This window comes from Saimiri boliviensis, chromosome 10 (genome assembly GCF_048565385.1).
Source record: "Saimiri boliviensis isolate mSaiBol1 chromosome 10, mSaiBol1.pri, whole genome shotgun sequence".
Classification (NCBI taxonomy): Eukaryota; Metazoa; Chordata; class Mammalia; order Primates; family Cebidae; genus Saimiri; species Saimiri boliviensis.
The window spans coordinates 3,943,730-3,956,074 of record NC_133458.1 but is presented as its reverse complement, the minus strand read 5'-3'; positions in this window follow the sequence as shown (position 1 = coordinate 3,956,074).

Here is a 12,345-nt window from a genome sequence, read left to right as displayed (position 1 = left end):
TGCTCGCCCCTTTCCGAGCAGGCCCCTTTTAACAATGCATCTCGGCTTCATGGTCTGTAAAGTGGGGATGATAACAGAATCCACTTGGTTGGGTTGTTGTGCAGAGTGGAGCTGACATACGCCAAGAATTTAGGGTCATCCCCGGCACAGAGCAAGGCCCATCCATGTGCTTGCCATTAAAAATAGTAAAAAAGAATGAACCCATGAGTGCCCCCGAGGCAGCTCTGACGACAGAAACATCCAAGCTAATGAAGACGTGTGGTTAGATGAGAAGTTCGGGTCCGGAAACTGTCTCCGTCGTGTACGTCAGGCAGGTTCTTAGGTGCAAGCCACAGAAACAGCTGATTTAAGCCAATATGAGCCTAACTGAAAGGTTAGCGTGTGACTCACACAGCTGCCGGAAAACTCCAGAAACGAGGGAGAGGCCAAGCAACGGCAGCACCTGGAGCCCAGCCAGGGGCCTGGGGGCAGCAATAGTGCCGCTCCAGGGCCAGCACGCGTCAGGCCTGGGCACGGCTCTGGTGCCACTGACCTACTGCTCTCGGAGAGGGGACGACGCCACCTCCAAAGCCAAGGACACTGGCGGTTTGCCTTGTGCCCCCAGCTTCCCCTTCAGAGCTGGCCCTGTGTGCTGTTGGCTGAGTCTGGGTGCTGTGCACATGCCCAGGGCAGCTGGGAGGTCTGCACCTCCCCAAGATTCACCTTGCCAGGCCAGCAGGGGGGTCAGGGCTGGGAGCTGAGCGTCAAGCCTCTGCTTCATTGCATGGTCTCAAGTAGGTCGCTTTTGTCTGGTTGGTTTTCTAAGGCAGAGGAAAATGCACCGTAGACACTGTAGAGATTATGCAATTTCATATGCGGTTTGTTTTCTTTATTACTTTCCTTATAAGCCATGACAGTGCATTCGGAACGTGTTGCTTTTATGACAGTGAACAAACAGCGATGCACGGGTTGAAATACGCAGGGACTCTGCTCCACGGCTTCAAGGCAGAATGCGTGCGGATGGCAGACTCCCAGCCTCCCTCTCCAAAGACCTCCACGTGCTGGCACCAGGAGTGAAGGGCAGGGCAGGGAAACAAAAGCAGAGGTCATTTCACAGCGGGGGTGGCAGCAGATGCAAATGTCCCCTGATCTGCAGGTGGGACTATTGGCACCCAAATGTGTCACATTTATAGAAATTAAACATAGGCCGGGAGTGGTGGCTCATGCCTGTAACCCCAGCACTTTGGGAGGCTGAGGTGGGCTGATTGCCTGAGAGTTTGCCAGCAGCCTGGCCAACATGGCGAAACCCTGTAATCCCAGCTACTCAGGAGGCTGAGGCAGGAGAGTCACTTGAACCCGGGAGGTGGAGGTTGCAGTGAGCCAAGATCGCGACGTTGCACTCTCGTCTGAATGACAGGAGCACAACTCCGCCTCAAATAAAATAACATAAAATAAAATAAACAGAATGCCGAGTTCCACCAGGCAGAGTCACATCAACAGCCACTATTTCCCACTCATCATTCAGGTGAGAAAAACTCTTCTCTTGTCATCGCAAAACATCTGTTCTGACAAACCCAAAAGAAACTTCTTGAATCGTAGCAACTTAACGTATTTCCCAGCCACAGAAAAGATTTCCACCTGCGCGATTTGGTGTAAAGGTAACGCCAGAAAAGCAGAGGGTGCTAAGGAGTCTAGGAAGCCACGGTTTCTTACCAGCCCCTTCCACTGATAGGCCTGGCTTTTGATCTCACTGATTTTCAATCCCAATATGCAAATGAAGAATAATGTATCAGGAGAGTCTTTATAGGAACAGGATTGATCTTCGATTATCATCATAGAAGAGACCAATTAGAGAAATAATTTTAAGGCAATTTTAAGATACTTATTTTTTCAGCAAAGTATATAAATGTTCTTATCCTTCAATTGATTATGAATGTATTTATATTCTCAGAAAGCAAAAGGACAAAATAAAACAAATGTCACACTGGGTCAAAACCATCATTCTGTTTTTGACAGGAGTCCCGAGGGATATTTGGTAGAAGAGTATGCTGTAATTACTATGGCCAAGGCGCTACTCCAGATACTCAGTTTTCTATAAGACATGGATTTACTTAAACCTTTCTTGAATGAACTTATTTTTCTTACTTTATGTAACAAATTAAAAAATGTAAACATTTTACTGTAAAGAGGCCTAAAACCTTTTTTAAGATTGAATATATTCCTGTCTTAAAGGAAAAATGAGTTAACAATCAATTCCACTCTCAAAGGAAATGATAAAGCTATACTTCATTCAAATGAAAAGGTTGACAGGGTGTGGTGGCTCACACCTGTAATCCCGGCACTTTCAGGAGGCCAAGGCGAGCCCCGATTTTGGGTGTGGACATCACTGAGGGTCCCTTCTACATCATGGAGTCCAGGAGGAGCCAATAGTGACTTTACAGTTCACAACCAGACACTACCTTCCCAAGTGGTAAAGGCCGAGTTCGGCGGGGATTGATCCTGTAGGGGTCAGGACCCCTGGATACCAGGGGATGAGAGGGACCCTCACCTTTGTAGTTTCCAAAAGTCCCACAAGCCCAGTCTAATGGTGAGAGATATGTCAGACACACACAGCTGTGGGACATTCTGTGACACACCCGCCCAGTCCCCCTGAAAACTGCCAAGGTCCTGAGAAGGGAAAGCCAAGTACCCACCCCAGAGCAGAGGTGGCCAGGGGGACACAGAACTCCTCCTGGATGGAACCCCGGAACAGAAGAACCCAGGCAACCCAAACAGAGGCCAGAGTGCAGATGACCGCCTGCACCAGTACTGGCTTCGTAGTTTTGACAAATGTCCTACAGCACAGTGGGTCATGCCTGTCACCACAGCACTTTGGAAGGACGAGGCAGGAGGATCACATGAGCCTAGGAGCTCGAGACCAGTCTGGGCAATATAGTGAGACCTCATCTCTACAAAATATCTTTTAAAAATTAGCTGAGTGTGGTGGCATGTGCCTGTAGTCTCAGCTGCTTGGGAGGCTGAGGTAGGAGGATCACCTGAGTCTGGGAGGGTGAGGCGTTAGTGAGCTGTGATCATACTACTGCCCTCCAGCTTGGGTGATAGAGTGATAGAGCTAGACCTTATCTCAAAAAAAAAAAATAAAATAAAGTAACATCAGGGGAAACTGAAGATGTATCTTTTCAACTTTTCTATAAATCTAAAGTTATCTCAAAATGAAGAGACTTTTTAAAAGCTACCAGAGGAAGACAAGTAGATTACTACAAAGGAACAAAATGAGACCGAATTCCCACCCATAGGAACAAAACGATGACAAAATAACATATTCAAAGGTGTGAGGGAAGTAGCTGCCAGCCCCCAGCGTTGCATCCGGCCGAATTCGCACGCATGTGAGGGTGAGACTAAAAAGATTTTCAGATGTTTGAAAACCCTTGAGGGTTTATCAGCTATGGCTGCTCTCTGAAATAACACAGAACGCATTTGACCAAGATAAGAAACAACCCAAAGTGGGTGGTGAGGCACAGAGTCCTGGCAAGCGGTGGAAGTTTGGCTGTGAAAAATAACAGAGGCCAATTGATGGCGGTTGTTAAACATGATATAAACCAGCACCTGGTCACCCAAAGAGGAGGGGTTGCTCCCTGCCGCGAGGGAGGGGCCGAGGCCCTTGGGGTATCTGGGAGGAGGCCGGGGTGGCACACATCTGGTCACCCCACCCCTCTGACTGGAGCAGCGCTCTCCTAGCTCAGCTCTACAAGTGGCAGGTGCTGATTTGGGACCACAGAGTGCCCGGATACAGGAGCAAGCTGCTGTTTCAAGTTGCCATTGGCTTCTGGTTCAGCTGGTATCACAGTAAAAGCAGAATTCCTACTGCAAAAAGTCTGTTTCCTTTGTGGGGAAGGGACGGGGTGGAGTGGGGAGGGCCTTGCATGGCCCCTGGGTTACTCAGCGCTGATGGAGAGGCGGAGGCTCTGGGTCCGATCCGCTCTGCCTGAGGATGGAGAAAGCTGCCCCACCCTGACTGCACGCCATAGTTTGTTTTGTGCTGCTCTAACAGAATGTCTGGGACTGGGTAATTTATAAAGAACAGAGATTGGTTTTGTAAGAAACCAGCTCTAAGGGCTGGGAAGGCCAAGGCTGAGGGTCTTGTGACTTTTGGGGGCCTTCATGCTGCATCATCCCATGAGCAGAAGACAGAAGACAAGAGAGCATGAGAGAGAGACAGAACAGGGGAAGCTGAACCGGCTTTTATAATGAAGTCACTCCCACACTAACAGGCACAATCCCCCAGGGATTAATCCATTCTCTTGATGAGGACATTAATCTATTCTCAAGGGTGACGTCTTATAAGCTAATCACCTCTTAAATGTCCCGCCTCTCAACATTGCTGCCATGGGGCTTAGGTTTCCAACATACGAGCTTTGAGAGACACATTCAAACCATAGCACAGTGTGATATTGACTGGGGAGAGCGGCCAGGTGAGCGGGGGAGAATGCCCAAAGGTCCACCTGTCTTGCTTTTTTTCTGCCCCTCAGTGTATGTTTTCTTTTTTACAATGTAATTCTCATCAATTTCCTATAAACCCTCAGTAAAAATGTCTTATCTGGCTAGGCGCGGTGGCTCAAGCCTGTAATCCCAGCACTTTGGGAGGTCAAGGCGGGTGGATCACAAGGTCAGGAGATCGAGACCATCCTGGCCAACATGGTGAAATCCTAAAGTCTATCTTTAGTCTCTACTAAAGATAGAAAATAGCTGGGTGTGGTAGCAGGCACCTGTAGTTTCAGCTACTCGGGAGGCTGAGGCAGGAGAATTACTTGAACTAGGAGTCAGAGGTTGCAGTGAGTTGAGATTGCCCCATTGCATTCCAGCCTGGCAACAGAGTGAGACCCTGTTTCTAAATAAATAAATAAGTAACTTATCTGTGAGAATCTGAGTGTGTTGTGTTTTCAGGAATGAAGACGGGTGAGCTTGCTGAGATGTGGGGTAAGAGGCATTTCGAGGGGGACAAGCACAGCTGGCAGTGGGGAGGGGTCCTGGGACAGGGGTGGCTTCCCTGAGAATGGGCAGAAAGATTTGCAGAAGGAACCCTGGTCAAATGCTGCACCTCCCTTATTCATGAAAGAAGGTCTGGATTAGGTTATTTGGCAAGTTGAGAAGATGATCGGCCGGGCAGGGTGGCTCACACCTGTAATCCCAGCACTTTGGGAGGCTGAGGTGGAAGGATCGCTTGAGCACAGGAGTTTGAGATCAGCCTGGGCAACACAGCAAGACCCTGCCTCTATAAAATATAAATTAATAAAATGGTGGCAGGTAGGAGGGCTGGAGAGCTTTAGGGTATGTGGATCATTTATGAAACAGGTGTCAGCATTTCATTAGAAAGAGGTTTCCTAGATTTACTTTTTAAACACGTAAACCATGCTAAGATTCTTTCTTAAAGCCCATGAATAGATTCAGCCCTGGAGAGAATCCCAAGCTCACTGGAAGGAGGAAACAAAAATATTTTTGAGAGCTAAAGGTGCCAGAAAGTTCGAGAAACTGATTTGCTGCTTTCCCTCCCAAACGGAACATTTCTGGTTGAACAGTGAGTTTTTCCATTTGGTCTTTCCCTGCCTTCTTCTATGTGGAAACAAGCTTTTAAATGTAGGGCACTCAATATGGAATCAAGACTACAGAAGTTGATCCCATGCCAGCTCTGGAACACTCAACGCTCTTGAAAATAAATCAGTAGTTTGCTTTTCTCAATTGAGGTTGAACAGAGAGTACATTTTGTTAAAATGTCAGTAACATCTGTGTTGCAACCCAGTCATTGACAACAAACACCACTGTGTCGTTGACATCAGACCCCATGCCTGGAGTCGCACGTACCTCCATCTATGCCGACCAATGCTTCCTGCCTGCAACACACCACCATGTCAAAGACCTCTCCCCTGAGACAGCATTCGCATTTGGGTTATCGACCTATGAACACACTGTCAGGCCTCAAATCCTGGGCCTGAAGGACTGTGGAAAGGGAAAGAGGAATCCTGTCTTTCCCCCACTCTTTGGTCCAGTTGACCCCACCTAACATTGGTTTGGAGCAAAGCAACTCCAAGCTCCAGGGAGCACTGAGCATCATTCCAGGAGAAATTCTGAGCACCTCTTTGTGCCAGGTGTTGTGGGAACCCAAAGATGACTAGGACATAAATCCTGCTTTAAGAGGATTTACAGTTCAGCAGGAGACAAATATTCCTAATACCAGTTAATGAGTTCATAAGAATCAAAGGAAGCATGGTAGCAGGCCAGGTGCAGTGGCGCACACCTGTAATCCAAGTATTTTGGGAGGCCGAGGCAGGCAAATTGCTTGAGCCCAGAAGTTTGAGGACAGCCTGGGCACACTGGCAAAACCCCGTCACTATAAAAGACACAAAAATTAGCCAGGTATGGCGGCACGTGTCTGTGATTCCAGCTACTCAGGAGGCTGAGGTGGGAGAATCACCTGAGCCTGGGAGATTGCGTTGCAGTGAGTTGAAATTGCGCCATTGCACTACAGCCCAGGCGACAGAGTAAGACCCTGTCTTGAAAAAAAAAAAGTGTGGCAGCAATCATGAGTGGGAAAAGCCGTCTCCTTCCAAGGGGACCAAGGTAAGGCAGTTGAGCTGTACCTTGGATAATGTCACAGTTCTCATGAGCCTCATTTCTAGCAACACAATTTTAAATTAATAAATGTTAATTAAATCTAATTTTTGCATAGTAATATATCACAATATATAGGAAAATGGACACACACCTATCCTACCACGTAATGCCTTATGATCACTAAGCATTCCCCGACGTCATTCCTCTAAGCCAGCTCCCTGAGAGCAGAAACTGAGACGGCATCTCTGCACCTGAGCACCTGACGAAGCATCCAGCCTCAAGGTCGCAGCCAGTCGTGTGCTGATGGAGTGTTCCATTATCTTCAATACACAAGCATGTCAGGTGATTCAGATGCTCCATGGTTCACGGGCTCCCCTGATTTCCCAGTTCACAAGGAAATACACTGCAGATGAGGATTTTCAAAATCCTCTCCCGAACGGGCCTACCAAGGTCTGAAGGAAAGAGAGCCAGGGAAAAGGGAGATGAGACGGAGAGAAGACACCTTGATGTATGTTTCTGATGAATGTTTTTCTGTAGAAGTCTAGAAAGTTTTTTTTCCTCGATCAAGGTTAAAACTAAATACTTACTAAAATAAATAAATAAAACAAATCCAAATAAAATACTAAAATAAAATAAATCAAAATAAAATCCTTATTAAAATAAATAAAATTCCTAAATAATGCTCACGTTCTCAGGAGAGACAAAAGAAAACACACGAGGCAAGCTGTGTCATTTGTGACACGGGGGGGTGGGGGGGTGGGGGGGTGGGGGGGTGGGGGGGCGAGCAGGTTCCAGGGTCTCCAGGCTCTCTGCACGCACTGCCTTCCCGGCCGGGCCGCAGGACCGGTCTGCGAGCTGGGGACTCTTTTCTCCTTTTGCTCAATCATGGGAGCACCGAGGCACTGGAGATGAAAGCGCTTTCCAAAGGCACATGCTTTCTACCGTACAACAATTCCATGAAGATGGTGGGGATCGGGTGAGCTGGTGAGGGAATCCAGCTGCCGCAGATGTTCAGTTCAGCACAGAAGAACTTAGTATGCTTACTACGCAAGCACAAGCTATGAAAATATTTCCAGCCTTATTTAAATTTCCTCAATATGCTTTCAAGGGAAATAGTTTTATTTAGATAATTCTTTAAAGACTTAATGCAATAAAAATGTATATACCTTACACCTTTTTGTAAAAATGGTTAAAATATCCAAAGCCAACAATGAGTATCTGATTCCTGGAGGGAGAAATGGTCCTAAACATTATCTCATGACTTTTTTTTTTTTTTTTTTTTTTTTTGAGACATTTTCGCTCTGTCACCCAGGCTGGAGTGCAGTGGCTCGATCTTGGTTCACTGCAACCTCCGCCTCCCAGGTTCAAGCAATTCTCCTGCCTCAGCCTCCCGAGTAGCTGGGATTACAGGCATGCCCCACCACACCCAGCTGATTTTTTGTATTTTTAGTAGAGATAGGGTTTCACCATGTTGGCCACACTGGTCTTGAACTCCTGATCTCAGGTGATCTGCCTGCTTTGGCCTCCCAAAGAGCTGAGATTACAGGCGTGAGCCACTGCTCCCGGGCTATCTGATGACTTCTTAAGTTGTTTACTTATGTTTAAGGAACTTGTAGTTCAAAGAAGCATATGACCTCTTCCAGTCACGAGTTGAGTGGCCAAGTCACAACCAGAACTCAGAATCCCTGACTCAAGGGCCACACCCTGCCACACACACTGCAGCAAGAAGTCAAGTCAGGGTCTCTGATGACCACAGGGAGAAGGCGTTTTCTCCTGGTGTGTGGACAGTTCTACAGAGCCCATACAGCCAGACATTGATAGAGACCGCTGTGCTAACAGCCCAGCCCCGTGTACCCCGCAGCCCTCCAAAGAAGTCGGCCCAGGGTCCACCTGCTTCTCCCTCAATGCTGTTGAGCCTTGCTTCATGATTTGGAAACCCTGTTATTAGGCTTATATAAATTACGGTTGTGACGTCTGCTATGTCTTCCTGATAAATACACCCTTTCATTACGAAACACCTGTCGCTGTCTCCGGGAAGGCTCCGTCTTCAGGGATCTTATCTGATATTCACAAAGCTCCTCCGGCCTTCTTCCCACTGCTATTTGCACAGTCTGCCTTTTCCATCTTTTCTTTCAGCTTCTCTGCCTAGCACTGCGTCTTGCATTTTTATCCACTCTGAGTATCTCTGCCTTCTCTTTGGAAAGTGTAATCCACCGCACATAATGTGACCTTCCTACGGCTCGGGGTCTTCCATGTGGCTATTTGGCTTCTGTTTGTCCCTTGGTTCCCTTGTTGCTGCTCTTTTCTTCTTTTGCCTTCTTTTGAGTTGATTGACTTTTTTTACAATCCCATTTTTATTTACCTATGGGCTTTTTATTTATTGGCTTTTTAAGGCATATTTTGTAATTTTTCTTTTACCATGGCAAAACACACATGACATAAAATTTGCCAAATGGTTCAAACCGTGTGTAAAGTGTGGAATTCAGTCGCACTACATGCACTCACAACGTTGTGCAGCCACCACCACCACGTGTGTCCGAACGTTTACACCACGCCATCATAATCTCCATCCTTTTGGCACCTTTGTTTCAGTGGTTGCTTTAGCCGATGCAATATGTATCCTTAGCTGGCCCTCGTCTAGTTAGTTCATATGGCTTCACTTCACATAACCCTAAGAACTTTGCAACGAGAAAAGGTCCATCTACCACCCACTTGCTAGTGGCAGATATGTTACCTCCACAGACATATAAACCACATGAAGTGTTACAGTTGTTATATAAACAGCCACGGGGTTCTAGATAAATTAAGAGGAAGCGAAGGTAGGTAAGCACCCACAGAGCCCTCCCACGGGCTTTCGCTGCTGCCTCTCGGGGGGACTCTAGACCCTTCGAGTCTTCCTAGCACTTTGCAGCTAAAGCTCCGGAAGCCATGGTCCAGGCTGCGGTTTTCACAGCACCCACAGTGAGCCCCGCCAGCGGCTGTCAGTCAAGAGTGGTTCCAAAGGGTGGTCAGCCTCCCCATCGTGCAGCATTTGGGAAGCTTGTCTCTGAAACTGACGTGGTTGATCCCAAGCTGGTTCTGAAGTTCATGTGCAGTAAGAGAAACATTTGAAACAGAATATTATTTATAAAGCCAGAGAATGATCTTACATTCTTGCAGTCAATACATTTTATTCTGAAGCCAGGGGGACACAGGGCTTTGGTGCACCAGCAAGGTTCTAAGGACCTCACTGTGATTCTAGAAGTTATTTCAGAAAACGAAAATAAGCAACCTGCCTGCACACCGAAAGATGAAATGACCAGAGAAAGCAGATTAATCAATAAGCCCCTGGGAAAGCCAGGGCAACGTCACAGATGGGCTACAGCACTAAGTCTTTTCATTCAACAGCATTTACTTATAACATAATTATAATAATAAGTATAATTATTATATTATATAAGTAAAATAATTATAATAAGAAGTTATAATGTGGATGAGAAAAAAATAGTTCCAGGCAGGGGCCACTGTCTGTGTGGAATTTGCACGTTCTCTCCGCGTGCTGTGGGTTTTCTCCAGGTATCCCGGGTTCCTCCCACATCCCAAAGCCATGCACGTGAGGCTCACTGGCCTGTCCCTGTCTGAGGGCATGAGTGAGCGTGCCCTGCCATGAGATGCCCTCCTCTCCAGGACTGTTGTCAGCCTTGGTCCTGAGCTGCCTGGATGGGCTCAGCCCCTGCCTCTCCGAACTGGAATAAGCAGGTTGGAAAATGAACGGAAGCATACAAATTATTGTCAAACCAAAATTCGTAAAGCCTGCGGTGATCACACAGAGATGTAGGACAATACCTGATGTGGTAAGAAAGTGTCCAGAGACCTGAGAATTGGCTCTAGTTTGTTTTGAAACTGCATGGCAGGAGGAGGCACTTCAGAGCTTTGGCCTGGCCAACGTTAACCTTGAATCTAATGCAGCGCCTCCACGACCCCGTCACTCACCGATTCACCAGAAATCAGGTCATGATCTTTCTTTCCCTTCCTTCCTTCCTCTCTCTCTTTTTCTTTCTTTCCTTTCTTTCTCTCTCTCTCTCTTTCATTTGTTCATGTGCTGTTCGTTCGTTCTTTTTCCTGAGATGGAGTCTCACTCTGTCACCAGGCTGGAGTGCGTTGGCACAATCTTGGCTCACTGCAACTGCCCCCTCCCTTGTTCAAGCGATTCTCCTGCCTCAGCCTCCCGAGTAGCTGGGAATACAAGTGCCCACCACCATTCCCAGTGAATTTTTGTATTTTTAGTAGAGATGGGGTTTCACCATGTTGGCCAGGATGGTCTCTATCTTTTGGCCTTGTGATCTGCTGGCCTCGGCCTCCCAAAATGCTGGGATTACAGGCAGGAGACACGGTCCCGGGCCGATCTTACTTTCTTAAACGCACCTAGAGCTCACATATATTTCAGTGTTTCATATTAGAAGAGCTCTGGTCTTTATTTAGAAGTCTGGTGATGTTTTTGTGGCCAGAACGATACCGTAGGGATGTAACTCTTGTTTATATCATTAGCCTATGGAGAAATTGATTTTTGATATGCATCGTTTCACTTAAAGAACCAATAGACAACACCAAGTGAGGTCTCACCATGTAGATGTGTACACTGTGGAGTGAGTGTGGTCGTCCCGGCAGGGGACACTGGGTGCCCAGCAGGGCTGCCTGTGAGTCTGCATGACAAGAATGTGTATCTATTGCAGAGACATTAGCTTTCTCCACTCTTATCTCCAGGGACCTGTGCACAGCTGGAGAGAAGCCTGTGCTCACCTCAGGGTCTCCCCCACATGGGGCGGCATCCGTCTCCACCTCCAGCCCCATTGCTGGTGGCACCTGTTGAATTAATCACAGCAGCCACTTCCCTTTTCCTCGACAAATGCTCTCACCCCTGACTCGGTCATCTGACAAAGGATTTCCTCCACTGCTTACTTTGCTGCTCCTGTCTTCTATACCCCATCTTATGCTGCAGGCTTATTTTATTTTATTTTATTTTACTTTCCGGTCTGAAGAGGCCTGTGACTCTGTACCCCCTGTCCTAAGATACCGCGTTCTCTCAGTAATCCTCTCTTTTTTGCACCTTGAAAAACCTCTTTCTGCTGGTTCCAAACTTTCTGACTTTCTTTAGCTTAGAGGAATTAGATGAAGGCTTCTTTCTTGAAGAGCGGTTTCGAAATCTCCCTCCCATGTATAAGAAACCAGTTAATTATTTTAACTCAGCCTATTTGGGAAGGAAAAAAATGTGTTTCTCTTTTTTTTCAAAAGTGCCTACTACAACATCATATTTACCAAAAACATGTAGTAATTGTTCAGTATTGTTGAGGATAAGAAGACTCCTTTGACAGCACTGCTCTTCATTGCCTAAAAAAGACAAAGAGTGGTAAATTCAGCATTTTCAAGGAATATTTATCAAGTTCCATCTAAAAAGAACTCCCAACGGTTAATGTACACACAAATCACCAGGGGGCTACTCGCCATTCGGGTTCCAGTGCTGGGGTCTGCGTGGGGCCCCAGGCTCTGCTTTCTCAGTGATCCCACAGGGTGTGGACCTTTAGACCAGGACCACATTCGGAGCAGGCCCCAGGCAGGCTTCTGGTGTCTGGCACACTAAACCATGCCCCCGTCCACTTTCGAGAACACAGAATTTTCGAGGTGCTTCTTATTCTTGGATTCTGACTTGTAGACTCAGTGTGAATGGGACAACATTTCACCACCACATTTGTTGCAGCCGTCACTGTGACCTCCATACAC